At 44.4% G+C, this 17774-nt stretch overlaps 1 pseudogene; it reads left to right on the forward strand.

Annotated features, from left to right (window-relative positions):
• Positions 1 to 394: 394 nt before the first annotated feature.
• Positions 395 to 17373, forward strand: LOC128579247 (neurotrophin receptor-interacting factor homolog; annotated as a pseudogene).
• The last annotated feature ends 401 nt before the right edge of the window (positions 17374 to 17774 follow it).

The following is a 17774-nucleotide window of genomic DNA, read 5'->3' on the forward strand; positions in this document are numbered from 1 at the left end:
CCGCGGGGGCTTCTGGGAGTTGTAGTCCGGCTGGCGCGCAGACGCACTTCGCGGCGGGGCCCGACAGGCGCCATTGTGAGGCGTGTACCCGGTGAGTGGGGCTAGAAAGTCGTGTCCGGCGGGAGCTCCCTGGGCGGGTGTGGGGTCGCTACTTGCGAGCGGGCACAGCCTGGGGCCCTGCCCTGCGGAGCTTGGGAGCCCGGAGTCAGACCTGCCTGCCGTCCTGACGACGTGCTATGGGACATGGTGTGACCTGGAACCCCGAGGGGAGACGGCGGTCTCGGGACTTGAGGGCTGAGGGAGCCGACTGTGCTTGGGAGCGCGGGGCCCGGGAAGGCGGACGACCCCCTGCGGGTACGTGGGAGCTGGGAACAGCGCGCTCCTGTTGGCCGGGGTCCTCTCCAATCGTGCTGCAGTGGGCTTTTGAGACATTCTGGGCTCCTCCTGTGAGGGTGGACTTGCCATTTCCTGTGGATGAAGCCAGTTGCGAGCACACCCGGGGAGAGCTCCCTGGCGATTTCCCCTGAACCCCACTTCGGTTTTCTCAGGACTTCACCCATTCCCGAGACAGACAGACTGAGAGGGAGAAAAGTATGGCCTCCAGGCTTCGGACGACCTGGTCCTGGGTGAGTAGAGGCTTCTTTTAGTTTTGAATCCATTCCTTTATGGGGGTGTGGTGGGGAGAGGCCCCCTTCTGTGAGATTTCCTCGGGCCCCAGAGCACCTCAGGAAGCTGCAAGGGGTTGGTTGGGCGTGAGACAGTCCGCAGGTTGCTTTGCTTTCTAAGGGGTGTGGTTAGATTAGTGGCCAGATTGGGGGTGATTCTGAAGGGCAGGCTGAGGTGATTCCAGTTTACTCTCATCTATACTGAGCTGAGTAACTGACAGGTATAAGTGAGGATTAGGCTTCTGTTGAGGTTTCAAACAAGACGTGACATGAGCTCAGTTTAGCAAAAAAGGAAAAGAGAACAGTGGATGGATCCCTGAAAATAAATGAGATAGAAACAGAAGGGGCTCGGCTCAGCTAGTCTCCTGTAGCACAGCGGTTACGGCGCCGGCCACGTGACCGAAGCTGGCCGGTTCGAACCGGCACAGGCCTGCAACACAACAATGACAACTGCAACAACAACAAAAAAAACCGGGCTTGTGTCTGGCGCCTGTAGTCCCAGCTACTTGGGAGGCTGAGGCAAGAGTTTGAGGTTGCTGTGAGCTGTGAGGCCATAGCACTGTACCGTGGGCAACATAGTGAGACTCTGTCTTGAGGAAAAAAAAAAAAAGAAAAGAAAGAAAAGAAACAGTAGGGGCTGAAGTCTATTTTTTTGAGACATAGTCTCACTATGTTGCCTTAGGTAGAGAGCCGTCGCATCACAGCTCTTAGCAGCCTCAGTCTCTTGGGCTTTAGAGATTCTCTTGCCTCAGCCTCCCAAGTAGCTGGGAATACAGGCGCCCATCACAATGACTGGCTGTTTTTTGCTGCAGTTGTCATTGTTGTTTGGCCCGCCCCTGCCGAACCCGCCAGCTCCCGTGTACGTGGCTGGCACCCTAGCTGCTGAGCTACAAGCCTGGAGCCATGGGCTGAAGTCTTGCATGTGATGATTCAGCTCAGGGAATTCCCTAGGAATTCTTATACTCCAATGCTCAGATTAATAAGAAATGGGCAGGATTTCATATGCCAGCAAGGTCTGGTGACCTGAATAGGGTCTAAGCTTGTGTTTGCTCAGACTGGCACAGAATCTCAGGATGTGACTCCCAAGATGATCATCATCTTGTACACCATTCTGTGATTTCATGGGCTCTGTCATCCTCCTTTGTCTTTCTTTGCCATGGATGAGGACATGCCCTGACTGAACAAAAACCTGGATTTTAGGAACCAGTGACTTTTGAAGATGTTACACTGGGTTTTACTGGGGAAGAGTAGGGACTGCTGGACCTGGAACAAAAATATCTGTACAGGGAAGTGATGCTAGAGAACTACAGCAACCTGGTATCAGTGGGTAAGGCTGGCCTCTATGTCAGTGAAGATCTGTGCTTTGTGTGAAATGTGGGTCTATTTGGGATTAAACTGCAGGGATCACAGTGGAAGTGTTATGGCCCTGGAGCCCGAGGAAACAAGTGTAAGTTTTCACCTGTAGGATAAGGACTTACTACTGCCTAATCCATTGCTCAGAGCCCCCGAGTACTAGGCATGTGAGTCTGTTAAGGATGTTTGCAGCTGCAGTAGTGTATGATTCCTGTTTTTATAATAAGAATTACATAGGATGTGGTATAAAATGTTCTACCAGGTCAAGTGTATCATCATCAAAGAACCTAATCCGTTGCATCTCTGGCTACTGTGAATCTTTCCATCTTCTGTTTAGTCATTGTATGCCTGTGGCTTCAAACAATTCTGCATTCCAGGCAGAAATAAGGGAAGGGGGTAGCGCTGGCCTGCTCCTTTTCACAGCTTTGCATTTAACAAGAAAACACAAGCTTTTCCGAAAAGTCTCAGCTAACCCATCTCCCTTTGTGTGAGTGACTGGAACTGGGCTAAGAAAGGGGATGGATAGGATTGTGGTCATCAGAAGTTATGTCATGCCATCACAGGGAGGAAGGTGGAAACAGCTTGTACAGCAGCAGGGCAGCATTTTCTCCCAAACACAGACCACCCCTGCAAGCCCTGTCTCTTTTCCTTTGAGCAGAATATCAGCTTTCCAAGCCAGATGTGGTATCTCAGTTAGAGGAAGCAGAAGAATTCTGGCCGTTGGAGAGAGGAATGCCTCAAGATACCTTTCCAGGTGAGAACCAGGCACATGGGAAGACCTCACAGGGAATGGATCAATTGCTTAGTCTGGGACCAATGTTTTGGAAAAGAGTTGGAGAAGGTTGGAGTGATATAGTAAGTAACCACAGATATGCAGAACCAAGTTTTTCTGTGGCTCCAAAGTTAGTGTCCTACTTGGTTGAAAGGGAACCTGTTACTAGGCAGGTGGTATATGTGTTGACAGTAGGGGCTCCCTCACACTGTTCCATTCATTGTCTGCATGCCTCCCCCTCATGTAATCATTTTTAAGTCTGGTGTGTCTGTAGCCAGACTTCTTTTTACGGGTTTAGTGCACATGTATAAATTTATATAGATGTTTTGGGGGTGTATTATACTCTATACAGACAGGTCTGCTTCACTCTTTAACAGATTCATTGTAGTCCATGTTTTATTTTTCTTCTCTCCCCTTGGGAGACATTCCAGTTGGAAAAAACTTGCTTGTATACAGTTTTTTGCACATACAAGTTAGTTTTTCTGTCGGCTAGATTTTTTTCTTTTTTCTTTTTTTTTTTTTTTGGATACTGGAGCTTGATGTACTTGCCATAAATTTGGTTACATTCTCCCTGAACTGAATCCAAATAGGCAAACAATCATGCAGACCTAGGGCACGTGTCACAAGTAAGGCTGCTTTAGCAGGTGTGGTGGCAATCCTGGGTGCATCAGTTATCTGTGCAAGAAACATGGTTGATACCAGTTAACTGTAGGATTGACTAAAGTGTAAGCTAAAAATCTGGTAGCAATAAATAGCTATCTAAAATCCTATAAAGTATGTATAGCTCAGGCGCATGAGTGCTTTTTGCCCTCTCCATCACCAGGGGAATTTTAATTTTTTTTTTTTTTCCCTGAAACAAAGTTTCATTATGTCACCCTCGGTAGAGTGCTGTTGTGTCACAGCTCACAGCAACCGCCAACTCCTATAATCAAGCGATTCTCTTGCCTCAGCCTCCCAAGTAGCTGGGATTACAGGCACCTGCCACAACGCCTGGCTATTTTTTGTTGTAGTTGTCATTATTGTTTAGCTGGCCCATGCCTGGTTGGAACCCACCAGTCTTGGTGTATGTGGCTAGCGCCATAACTGTGCTATGGGTGCCGAGCCTTAATTTTTTTTAAGATTTGTGGGTTTGATGTGTAAAAAAAAAATAGCATATTAGGTTTAGTTCACATTTTTCTCACAGCTGCCAGAATTGCATGTTTTATAAATTTATATACTCTTGGCAATTTTTTCTTCTGTGAGTTTGTGTATTTTCCCTTGTTTGTCTCCTTTTATACGTGGTAATTAATATTTTCTGGATGTTAATATTGAAATACTATATTCCAGACCTTCTATCTTTATGTAGTCTCTCTACAGAAGTTCTATAATTTCAAGTATTTTTTTTTCAGGTCTGCTTTTATTACCGTTCTAGGTTTTGTATCATAAGTACGCCAATAGTACACATACTTTTGTGTATTCTAGTATTTTCAAATTTGTTTTTTGGTTAGTTCAGTTTATCTGGAGTTTCCTCTGATACTTGTTGTGGGGTACAAGTTCTTTCAGCACTGTTTACTGTCTATGTTCTTTGTTCATTGGATGTTAATTGTTTTTACTTTTTGGAAGAAGTTATGTAATTGCATTCACATGAACTTCCAAAGCATTGTGAAGCTGAGAGTGTGAAGAGTGGATGTCTGATTTCCATATTTTCATGCGCATGACACTGGATTCTGCTTTGATTCAAAACAATTTTTATCTGGATGAAGAAATAGTCATCTAGTCTTTTCTAATGAATGAAATCAGTAATATCCCCAGTTTCCCACCCAGAACCTACCATGGTGGTCATAGGGATATTTTTTTCCTTTAAGCAGTTAGCATGGGGACATAATAGACATAGAAGTACCCTTAGTGTAATGTGTAGCTGGAGTCTGTTGACTTTTTTTTTTTTTTCATGTCAATGCTGATAAATTACTTTAGGGAGGTGGGTTTTTCTTTGCTATCTTTTTTAGCTTTTCTATCATCAAGGTGTGCTGGCTAGAAAGCACACTGCATGCTTTGCTTTCTCTTTGTTCTCTGTGCTCTGATTTAAATACCACTGTAATTACCCACTTATGGTTACTATGTGAAATCTGTATTTGAAATCTGTATCTGGCCCCCATTTTTGATGATGAACTGTTCACCACAGAATAGTGGGTGTGTGGTCTCTGTGACTCCTTTTCCTCTTTTTCTCAACTCTATTTCAGGTTTTTCCATGTTTTAGCTTGACATCTCGATGTTTTTTTTTTTTTTGTTTGTTTTTTTCTTCTCCACATTCAGAGGCCTTTCTCTTCTCTTCACTGAAAATGTTTCTACCCATTGGCACAGGTAACCGAACTATATGTCCTCTGCAAGGTACCCTGCAATGCAAGCACTTTGTGTCTGTCTGCCCATTGGTTTCAACCTTGATCATCTAGACTCCTAATTTCCCTTCTGGTCTTTATGGTTCTAGATTACTCTGGATGGGACAAGTTAGTGTCTCATCCTCCCTAGAGCTTAAGTCCCATATCCTGCATGGGAAACCTCCAGGTCATGTACTTCTGGATATAGTTCCCTAAATCTAGCTGCTCTGTGGGACACTGTGCGTGCCTATGGTTCTATACAAAGGGGAAAGGTGGCTTCACAGGTGACAGATTGAGGGTTGGTGTCTCAGAGTTATAGGCTGTGTGAGGGGAAGTTGTGTGAGGTTAGGGAGCTCTTGTATTCTGTGCCTGAGATGATGGGTGCCCAGTTAATCTCTGCTTTGTCACAGAGTTATTTGTTAGATGTTTTACTTCCTCTCCTTTCCTTCTTTCACCTCCCAAATATTTACAGAGAGTCTCTTTCTGTCCCATGCAGTATACTAAACACTTGTATGAGAAACTAAAGCCTTAACTTAAACCCTGCCACCATACAGTTCATAATCAATTTGATGGCTGTTTGTAAGCCAATAGCACAGATAGAATAAGTTGTAGTAAGTACTGAAAAGTAAAAGAACTCAGTGGAAAGGGGAGAGCTATGAGAAATTAGGGAAGAGAGACTCTGCAGGGGTGAGATTTAAGCCAATAAGGGAAAATAAGTGTGCCAACATGCAAGAGTGTTGGTGAAAAGAGCTTCCAGACTTGGAGACGTCATTTGTAGTGACCATGAGATGGGAAAGAGCTTGGCTTTCTGAAGAACAGTAAGTTGCCCAGTGGGGCAGGAGTAGATAACAAGTATAAAGAGGGGCATGTGGTTTGGTATAGTCAAAGTCTCATTGGCTGTGAGGGGACTGCTTTGCATTCTTGAGAGGGGTTGAGACGTACCTTTTCACGGCTCCCTCTGGGTAGCTTGTGAAGAAAGAACTGAGGTACAGCACTGTAGTAGACCATACGCCTTTAAGGAAAGGAGAAGCAAGGGCTAAGCTTGGAAACACTCAGCAATTATAAGAAACACCTGTAACATCTTGGTACTATTAACACCTTGGTGATAAGGGCATGGGGCAGGAGGGCCACAGTAGCACCTAAGAGAGAGGTCCTAGTACCAGGCTTGAGAGTAAGAGCAGGTTTAGGGAGAAGCAAGTGTGGGTGATTCATGAGTGGACTCAGTGGGGGTAGGTGAGTAATTGGTTGAGGATGGTGAAGGAATAGCAGCCAAGAATTCTTCATAAGTGAAAGGAAGACTGAGTTCCTGTGATTATTTATAACATGTACTTACTACATACAGTGGTCCCCCAATATCGATGTGGGATTAGTTCCAGGACCAACCTTCACACAAGATACCAAAATCCACAGATGTTCAAGTCACTTATATGAAATGGTTTAGTATTGACATATAACTTATGCACAGCCTCTCATATGGTTTAAATCAATCTCAAATCATCACTCATAATGCTTAATACAATGTAAATGATAAGTAAAGTAGTTGTTAATACTGTGTTGTTTGGGGAATATTAACAAGGGGAAGATTCTGGAAATGTTTAGTATGGACACAACCATCCATTGATTTCCCCCAATACATTCAGTCCACAGTAGTTTGAATCAACAAATACAGAACCCATGGATATAGAAGACCATCTTTACATTCTTTCTTATATGTCATTATCGTATTTTTAAAATGTGATAAGGGAGAAAATTTACTTCTGAATTTTTGGCATGAACCAAGGAGAGCTGGTAAACGCATGGACTTTTTCAAGGGGTAAAAGTACAGGTTTTTTTTTTTTTTTTCTTGTCTTTGGGGTTTTTGTTTATTTGTTTGGCAGGCCCTTGCCTGCCTGGTTCAAGCCTGCCACTCTTGCTGCACAGGGCTGACATTCTAACCATTGAGCTATAGGTGCCCAGTCTACTTTTTAATGTTTAAATAATTTTAAACAAACTGTTTACATAACACTACAAAGTCACAGCTTTTGCCTTGATTTTGAACTATCCCATGTCTTGACTGGTTCTGTTAATAAAGAGTTTGCATGAGAAGGAAGTAAGAGACAGCTAAAGAGGTTTGCAGGACGGCGCCTGTGGCTCAGTGAGTAGGGCACCAGCCCATATACCAAGGTTGGCGGGTTCAAACCAGTCCTGGCCAAACTGCAACAACAAAAAAATAGGTAGGTGTTGTAGTGGGTGCCTGTAGTCCCAGCTACTCCGGAGGATGAGGCAAGAGAATCAGCTAAGCCCAAGTGCTGGAGGTTGCTGTGAGCTGTGATGCCGTGGTACTCTACAGAGGACAAGAAAGTGAAACTCTGTCTCATAGCCGGGCATTATGGCGGTGCCTGTAGTCCCAGCTACTCAGGTGGCTGAGGCAAGAGAATCACCTAAGCCCAAGAGCAGGAGATTGTTGTGAACTATGACATGACAGTGCTCTACTCAGGGCGACACAGTGAGACTCTGTCTCTAAAAAATAAATAATTAAAAGCTCTATACTTCTAAAAATAATAATAATAATAAAAAAGAGGTTTGCAAAGCCAGTTGAGTGCACCCATTTGACCTCAGAAGGAGATCCAGTCAGCACATAAAAATGTGTTTGGAATGGCAGCCTTTATTGTTGGCTGAGACATTTATCCCTCACAGAGGTCTCTTCATCCTACCACTAGCATGGCTATCCCTCATTAATGGACAGTGAATTCAAAGGTGGGCCTTTTTGGCAACTCAACTTGTGTACTTTTCTAGCTTTCTGTGTTCACAAGAATGACAGCCTAGGCCCTGGTTGTTGAAGTACAAAGAAAACTCGATAAATGCCATATTCTCAAGAAAACACTGAATGGGTAGTGATGCTGTGAAGGTAAAAAATGTGCTGAAGTAAATTTTATGGCAGTCACACTTCAGCTTTCAGTTAGTGTTCATCCCAAGAAGGCATTGCTCTGTGTGGCTATTGGGTAGAATACTTGAAATATAAACTAGATTTAGTCATTAGGGAAGCAAGGCAGGGAAGGGACTATTAATGAAGGTTATGCTTATAGGAAATCCTACAAGAATTTAACACTTTTTACGTGTCAAGTCATTTAGTAGGAAATGAGCTCTAAAAATAAGAATATGGCATTCTTTTCAAATCTAAATTTTTGCAAAAAAATAATTTAAGGAAGGAAGTAGTTTAATTGGGAGAGAGATGCCTCTGTAGATTCCATCCTTCATGTAGCCCAACAGAATCACATAGACCATAGAGTTAACATATATATATATAGATATAGATATAGATATATAGATATAGATAGATACATAGATAATGTAGGAAATGAGTGGAATACACTTGTTTGACAGAAAAGACAACTCATCTACAAACAGAATGGAATAAAGGCCACTTTCAGCTCAGCTTGTCCTTTAAGGAAAGACTCACATGGGAGATTAACCTTCAAAGACTATGAATGAAGTTCTTTTCATGAGTTTTTTAGCATCTGAGAACTCACACAGGGAAAAAAAATCTCAGTAATATCACATCAGGAAAGATTCTGGTATAACACAGACTTGAGAGAATTCATACTGTAAAAGTTCTTAACAGGCAGTGATTCTGTCTGAGAATTCTGAAATGATGATAACATGCAATTGCTGTGGGAAAAGTTGTATGCATAGCTCTCCTACTCAGCATCATAGAAGTCATACTAAAATAGCCTAAGAATGTAATCAGTGTTGGGAATGCTTCAGGTGTTATAGAAGTCACTAGCAGGGTGCCCAGAGAATGACAAAGTGGGAACCCCTTTAGTAGGAGTCCTCATTGTTTTCAGCATAAGAGGACTCTTATGAGTGGAGATGTTCTGAATTGAATCTCTTCAGGCAAATTAACTGCCTTAGCCCTCACTTTATTTAATAGAACAAATAAATTTACCCTGGACAAGACAGGTGGATTGCTTGAGCTCAGGAGTTCGAGACCAGCCTGAGGAAAAGCAAGACCCTGGTCTCAATAAATAGCCAGGCCCTGTGCGCCGGGGAGGCTGAGGCAAGTGGACTGCTTGAGCCCAAGAGTTTGAGGTTGCTATAAGCTATGATGCTAGGGTGACTAAGTGAGACTGCCTCAAAAAAGAAAGAAACTTATGATAGAAAGAAACATTTTGAATAATGTAAAGGTAATGTTTTATCTTGTTTTTTTTTTTGTTTTTTTTTTTTTTTTGAGACCGAGTCTCACTATGTCACCCTAGGTAGTGTGCTGTGGCATCATGGCTCACAACAACCTCAAACTCTTGGGCTTAAGTGATTCTCTTGCCTCAGCCTCCTGAGTAGCTGGGACTTCAGGTGCCCACCATAATGCCCTGCTATTTTTTGGTTGCAGTTGTCATTGTTGTGTAGCAGGCCCAAGCTGGGCTCTAACCCAACAGCCTCAATGTATGTGGCCGGCACCCTACTCACTGAGTTACAGGAGCCGAAACTTATCCTATTTTTTATATCATACAGAACATAAGCCCTACCTAAAGGTTCGGTAACATAAGTGTATAAATGTAGTAAAAAAGATCTTTACTAGTTTGTTTTACTCTCACCTCCCATATTTGTCTTATAAGACCTGTATAAAATGTGAGCCTCTTGTCTAGGGAACAAACACTCTCTGGCATCCAGTGTTGGCACCCAGGGCTAAATGCAAGGGCTGAATTGTCTTTAACCTTTATCTGAATATGAAGGAAAACAGACTAAACTTTTGAGGCAGACATTTTATAGAAAAAAGAAGAACACTTCCTCACCTTGGCGCTTGTTGCTCTAGTGTCCACATACAGTGGAGCTAGTGGGTTCAAATCCAGCCCAGGCCTGCCAAACAACAATGATGACAACTACAATAATAAGGAAAAAGAAAATAGCCAAGCGTCGTGGTGAGCACTTGTGATCCTAGCTACTTGGGAGGCTAAGGCAAGAGAATCGCTTCAGCCCAAGAGTTGGAGGTTGCTATGAGCTGTGATACCATAGCACTGTACCGAGGGAAACATAGTGAGACTCTGTCTCAAAAAAAAAAAAAAAAAGAAAAAGAAAAAAAAGAAATTACTAAGGGTTTTAGTAATTAAAAAAGAAATAAAGTGCTGTATAAATTGGTAACTCACCGGAAGGTTTACTTTTTTGTTTGTTTTATTTGAGACAGTCTTACTATGTCACCCTTGGTAGAGTGCTGTGGTGTCACAGCTCACAGCAACCTGCTCACAGCAACCTTTAACTCTTGGGCTTAAACGAGTCTCTTGCCTCAGCCTCTTAAGTTGCTGGGACTACAGGTGGCCACCACAATGCCCGGCTATATTTTTGTTGCAGTTGTCATTATTTTTTAGCTGTCCCAGGTCAGATTCGAACCCACCACCCTCCGTGCATGTGGCTGGTGCCATAACCACTTTGCTATGGGCACTCAGCCAAGGTTTACTCCTAAAGTGTATAATTCAGGGATTTTAAAACTATTTTCACAAGGTTCTGGAACCATCACCACTATCTAACTGCAAAACATTTTAATCACCATGGCAGGGAACCCATGTCAGTTAGCAATCCCCTTTCTATTCCCTCAATTCTTCCATCTCCTGGCAATCACCAATCAAGTTTTTGTCTGTATGGATTTTGCTATTTCATATAAATGTAATAATGTGGCCTTTTATATCCGATTTCTTTCACTTTAGCATGATGCTTTCAAAGTTCATCTGTGTTGTGGCATGTATCAGTTGATTTTTTTTTTTTTTTGAGACAGTCTCAAGCAGTTGCCCTGGATAGAGTGCTGTGGCGTCACAGCTCACAGCAACCTCCAACTCTTGCACTTAAGTGATTCTCTTGTGTCAGCCTCCCAAGTAGCTGGAATTATAGGCACCTGCCTCAATGCCCAGCTATTTTTTGGTTGTAGTTGTCATTGTTGTTTGGTGGGCTCAGGCTGGATTCAAACAGTTCTGGTGTATGTGGCTGCCATCTTAGCTGCTTGAGCTACAGGCGCTGAGCCTATCAGTTGATTTTTTCTTGTTGCCAGATACTTCGTTGTACAAGGGGATCACAATTTCTTTATATGGTCGTCAGTTGACAGCCAAAAAGGGGAAATAACACAGATGTCCTGTTATGAATAATACTGCATTCTGAGACAGGTTTTTGTAAGCATATGCTTTCAGTTCTATAAGAAATAGTTCTTTTAGGAATATTTACTAGATGGAGAGTTGGGGGGTTATATGTAACTTTATATTTACGTTTTTGAGGTTTTACCAAAGTATTTTGCAAAGTGGTACAGCATTCTGTATTGCCACCAGGAGTTTGTAGGTGTAGCAGTTTTTCCATATTCTTACTTGTTACGATCCATCTTTGATAAAAACCGTCATTGTAGTTATAAAGTATATGTTATGATGATTTTGATTTGCAGTCTTCTGATGGGTAATGATACTGAGCATCTTCCCATATGCTTTTTGACCATTTGTCTTGTTCTGTTCTTAACCTGAAGAATATCTTGGGCCTCAAATCAAAATTCAGCTGGATCCTCTTCCTGCTGAGAATCCCCTGATGAACATTGAGGTTGTTGAGGTCCTCACACTGAACCAGGAGGTAGCTGGTGCCTGGAATGCCCAGATTTGCGCTGTCCATGCTGAAGATGGGGTCCTGAGTCTTGACATTCTCAAGGAGCTGGTATAACTGCTGGGCAGCATCCAGCTGATCCTGAGGCTGCTCGTCAGAAATTTTGGCAATTTCATTATGGGAATGTGGTAGGTCCCCGAGAAGCCCTCACCTACCTTCGTGAACTGTGTCACCAGTGGCTGGAGCCTGACGTTCACTCCAAGGAGCAGATGCTGGAGTGCTGGTGCTAGAGCAGTTCCTGGGTGCACTACCTGGGAAACTCCGGATGTTGGTGGAATCACAGCACCCAAAGGACTGCAAAAATGTGGCAGCCTTGGTGGAGGATGCAACTTGGATATCTGAGGAGGAAGGTGAGTCAGTGGAACAGCCCTACTGACACATTGATATTAGCCCAGTGAGGTACATATCATACCAGACTTATGATATCTAGAACTGTGAACTAACAAATATGCTCATCTGAGCCACCTAGTTTGCAGCAGTTTATTACACCAGCAATAAGAAACTAAATATAGGTTCTGGCTGGGGCGCAGTGGCTCATGCCTATAATCCTAGCACTCTGGAAGGCCAAGGTGGGTGGATTGCCTGAGCTCATAAGTTCGAGACTAGCCTGAGCCAGAGCAAGACCCCATCTCTAAAAGTAGCTGGGTGTTGTGACGGGTGCCTGCAGTCCCAGCTACTTGGGAGACTCAGAAAAGAGAATCACTCGTGCCCAAGAGTTTGAGGTTGCTGTGAAATATGATGCCACGGCACACTACCTAGGGTGACATAGTGAGACTCGGTCACAAAAAAAATAAATAAATAAAAAAGCAGGATAGAACATTACATTATTCAATGTATTTCTCTCTAGCATAAGTTTCTTTCTTTGTTGAGGCAGAGTCTCACTTAGTTGCCCTGGCATCATAGCTTACAGCAGCCTCAAAGTCTTGGGCTCAAGCAGTCCATTTGCCTCAGCCTCCTAGGCCCATGGGGCCTAGCTATTTTTAGAGATGGGGGTCTCGTTTTTCCTCAGGCTGGTCTCAAACTCCTGAGTGCAAACAATCCACCTGTCTTGTCCAGGTGAGACTCTGTATCAAAAAAAAAAAAAAAAAAAAAAAGAGAAAGAAAGAAATACAGCTACCAAGGAGACAGCTGTGGAGTTCCTGATATCCAAGTCAGTGAGTTCATCCTGTGTTTAACCTCACAGATGGATGGAATCAATTAATATCACAGAAAACAGAAGTCTTCCAGGAAACCCTCAGAATCCCTCTCTTAGTGATGATCACATCACTTGGGACTCTTCGGTGTGACTGCCACAAAACACTTTCGTAGAATGGCTCAGGGAGGAGGAAAGTTTATTGAAAAACTTCTTGGATGACGTAGCATCAGACACAGCTGAACCCAGGAGCTCATAGTGTCCTCAGAACTCATCTTCTCTCCCATATGTCACTTTTTTTGCCCTTGGTTGGCTTCACCCACAGGCAGTCTATCTCTCTGCAGGTCCTCCCATTGTGTAATTTCTCTTTCCCAAACATTCCCAAGCCTGTTGGCTCTGATTGTTTGGTTGTGGGCTGTGTTCATCCCAGATTCAATCACTGGCCAGGCTAGGTTACATCAGGTACCCCTTGATGTTGCAAGTGGAGCCAGTATGATACAAGCTTGCAAAATGTGTGGTGCCATGTAAAGAAGATCACAAGCAGGAGCCATGGTTGAGGGGTCATGGGACCAGATTGGCCTGTTTTCTAAGGTGGAAGAAAGTTGATGAAGTTTGTGTCAAGATTGGTACATGTCCTGAACGCTGGGGAAGTCCATGAGGTGGCAGGAGTGATGGAAGAAAGGAGTGCCCACATGGGCAGGGTGGAGGGCTTGGATGCTAGAAATGGGGGCTTAGCTTCACAGAAGGCATGAGGCAGCCATCTTGTCGGGGCTGGGGCCCAAGATAGTCCCAGGATGAAACTCACTGATAGTCCCAGGATGAACTCACTGACTTGGATATCAGGAACTCCACAGCTGTCTCCTTGGTAGCTGTATTTCTTTCTTTCTCTTTTTTTTTTTTTTTTTGATACAGAGTCTCACCTGGACAAGACAGGTGGATTGTTTGCACTCAGGAGTTTGAGACCAGCCTGAGGAAAAACGAGACCCCCATCTCTAAAAATAGCTAGGCCCCATGGGCCTAGGAGGCTGAGGCAAATGGACTGCTTGAGCCCAAGACTTTGAGGCTGCTGTAAGCTATGATGCCAGGGCAACTAAGTGAGACTCTGCCTCAACAAAGAAAGAAACTTATGCTAGAGAGAAATACATTGAATAATGTAATGTTCTATCCTGCTTTTTTATTTATTTATTTTTTTTGTGACCGAGTCTCACTATGTCACCCTAGGTAGTGTGCCGTGGCATCATATTTCACAGCAACCTCAAACTCTTGGGCACAAGTGATTCTCTTTTCTGAGTCTCCCAAGTAGCTGGGACTGCAGGCACCCGTCACAACACCCAGCTACTTTTAGAGATGGGGTCTTGCTCTGGCTCAGGCTAGTCTCAAACTTATGAGCTCAGGCAATCCACCCACCTTGGCCTTCCAGAGTGCTAGGATTATAGGCATGAGCCACTGCGCCCCAGCCAGAACCTATATTTAGTTTCTTATTGCTGGTGTAATAAACTGCTGCAAACTAGGTGGCTCAGATGAGCATATTTGTTAGCTCACAGTTCTAGATATCATAAGTCTGGTATGACTTATTTCCCAGGGAAAGAGTGGGACCAGGAGTCTCAGCAGTGGGAGCACTGCTCCCTGTGGCCTGTGCAGAGTAAAGCATCTTGTACCCATCCAGATGTGGGAAGACAAGTACCTTGAAAAGACTGGAGGGTTGAGAGTAGAGGGGCTGAGCCTAGGAGAAGAGAAGGCAGGACCAGGGACATCACAGGGTGTGGCAGAATGCTGGTATGCGATAGCAGAGATAGGCTGCGCTTGCCCTTCTGGAGGATGACCACACCTACTGATGTCCTCCCAGCACCACCTGCCCAGCCTTCACAGGACCCCACCTGCTGTCTCAAAGTCCCTGCCCAGCAGGAAAAGAAGCAGCAGAAGGCTACAGCCATCCAGCCAGAGATGGCCCTGCCTGAGGTGAGTGGGGAAAATCACCCTCTTCTGGTCCCAGCATCCCTTGTGAAGCAGGCCCACACTTGAGGCTTTCCACAGGTTGAGCCATTCCAAATCTCAGCTCTTAGGTCTGTGCTGGACTCTGAAGCGACCTGAATCTGAAGAGAATCCCTGCCCTCTAGCCACAGTGGCATCACTAGAGAGAGTGCATGGTGACCTGGGAGTTGAGGCATGAGACAAGGGAGAGGACTGACCAAATGTTTCCATAGACTTGAGAGATAGAACAACTTCAGGCCAGGGGTGTGTGGACATTTATATCCCAGTTAGAGTAAGAGCCCTCATCCTTCAGAAATGCATTTCTGGGATTTGCTTCTGAATAACCCAGAGCTAGGGTCTGGGTAACACAGGTAGGTCCTGTCTTGCTGACCATCAGGGTAAGGGTGTATATGTGGCATTGGTCAGAATTATTTGCAAGTGACTGATACTGACTCAAGCATAGAAGTAAATTTATTGGCTTTCATGTATTCTGGATTAGGCTTAAGGCAAGGCTGCATCCAGGTGCTTCCAGGTGATGGAAAGAATCTCTGACTATCTCCAGTCTCATGGCTCTGCTTTCTCTCATTTCTTCTCAGGAAGGCTATGTCCCATATGGGCAAGGTGCCTCTCGTCCAAGCAAAGCAAAGTGGAGGAGATCTCATCTTCCCAGATAGGACCAATCATAGCACAGCCAGAGAGACCGTCCTACTCTAGCTCAAGTGGGGAGGTAGAATTCATACAAGGAGAAGGCTCTGCAGTGGGAAGTTGTCAACCCAGGGCAGGGTAGATACAGATGTGGATAAAAGGGAATAGCTTGCATATACTTGGGGCTCTTTGTGAAGTAGGAGCTTTGGTTCCTGGAGAAAGGACCCAGTAGACCTCTTTAGCCACAAGTGAGTATCAAAACAAATCCCCAAAGCAGGAGAGTCCCTATCACAGTGGGGTTTGTAGGAATACTCAGCCAGCTTTTCTTCTGCCCCCATTAGGAACCCTCCTGAGCAGACAACACATGTGACTTCACAGGAGAGAGTGACTTTCCAGGATGTTGCTGTGGACTTTACCCAGGAGGAGTGGGGGCTGCTGGGCCCAACACAAAGGACTGAGTACCATATGTGATGCTGGAGACATTCGGGCACCTGGTCTCTGTGGGTAAGGCCAAACCCTCCCTTTCCCTGTCCTAGGGCTGATCTGCCTTAGGGACTCCAAGTTGCGGTTTCCCCTTCTGTGGGCTGAGAACTAGGACTGGTTATTATTCCTTGGGGATCATTCCTGTCACTCAGCATCAGAGAGTTCATTCTGGAGAGAGACCATTTGAATGTCAAGAGTGTGGGAGGAACTTCAATGATCGCTCAGCCATCTCCCAGCACCTGAGAACTCACACTGGAGCTAAGCCCTACCCATGTCAGGACTGTGGAAAAGCCTTCCGCCAGAGCTCCCACCTCATTCGGCATCAGAGGACTCACACTGGGGAGCGCCCATATGTCTGCCACCAGTGTGGAAAGGCATTCACCCAGAGCTCACACCTTATTTGGCACCAGAAAACCCACAATAGGACAAAGTGGAAGAAGAAACAGCCTACGTCATAGCTCTTAGGCCAGTTGAAGAGACAGTGCCTTTTCAACTTGATTCTGCAATAGAACATGCATTTGGATGGTTGGGAATTGGGACTGAATGTGAAAGAAGCAGAGGGAGGACATTCCCCAAACCAAAGAACCACTGGGGACACCACCATTCTTTTAATTAGAGTAAAGAAAATGAGGAGTTGTCAATGTTTGGGAAAAAGATTTAATTTTTCAATCAGTTGATGTGCTACTGTTTGCTCATTCATTTAGTCCTTAAAAATTATATTAGTGGCAGTGCCCGTTGCTCCGTGGGTGGCCAGCTGGCCACATACACTGAGGCAGGTGGGTTCGAACCCAGCCTGGGCCAGCTAGACAACAATGACAAGTGCAACAAGAAAAAAGGTGGCGCTAGTGGCTAGAGCACCGGCCACAAGCACCCAAGTTGGAAGGTTCAAACCTGCCCGGCCAGGTAAACAATGACAACTGCAATAACAACAAAAAATAGCCAGGCATTGTGGCTGGTGCCTGTAGTCCCAGCTACTTGGGAGGCAAAAGAATCACTTAAGCCCAGGAGTTTGAGGTTGCTATGAGCTATAATACCACAGCACTCTACCAAGGGCAACATAGTGAGACTCTGTCTCAAAAAATAATGATAAAAATAAAAGTTATATTAGTAAAATCTGAAAATGCTTGTAATTTTTTTTTTTTTTTTTTGAGACAGAGTCTCACTTTGTCACCCTTGGAATAGTGCCCTGCATTATAACTCACAGCAACTTCAAACTGTTTGGCTCACGTGATCCTGTTGTGTCAGTTTTTCCTTTTTAGTAGAGACAAAGTCTCACTCTTGCTCGGGCTGGTCTCAAACTTGTGAGCTCAAGCAATCCACCCACCTCAGCCTCCCAGAATGCTAGGATTACAGACATGAGCCACCCCACCCAGCCAAAAATGCTTATGAATTTAAAAAGACAGGTACTTAATAATCTGTCCACTGATTTTGTATCCACAGTAAAAATTTGAGTATGTGGCCTAGGACTTTAAAAAGAATGTGGTTAAACTATATATTTCTGTATAGAATTTCTTTCCTTGACCAGGAATGGTGGCTCACTCCTGTAACCCGAGTGCTGTGGGAGGCTGAGGTGGGTGGATTACTTGAGCTCACAGGTTTGAGACTAGCCTGAGCAAAAAAGTGAGACCCTATATCTACTAAAAATAGAAAACCTGAGGCAAGAGGATCACTTGAACGTGAGTTGGAGGTTGCTGTGAACTATGACACCACGGCACTCTACTCAGGGTGACAGCTTCATACTCAAAAAAAAAAAAAAAAAAGGATTTCTTTCCTTCATCTACTTAAATATTCTTACG

This window comes from Nycticebus coucang, unplaced genomic scaffold, assembly GCF_027406575.1.
Source record: "Nycticebus coucang isolate mNycCou1 unplaced genomic scaffold, mNycCou1.pri scaffold_71, whole genome shotgun sequence".
Lineage (NCBI taxonomy): Eukaryota > Metazoa > Chordata > Mammalia > Primates > Lorisidae > Nycticebus > Nycticebus coucang.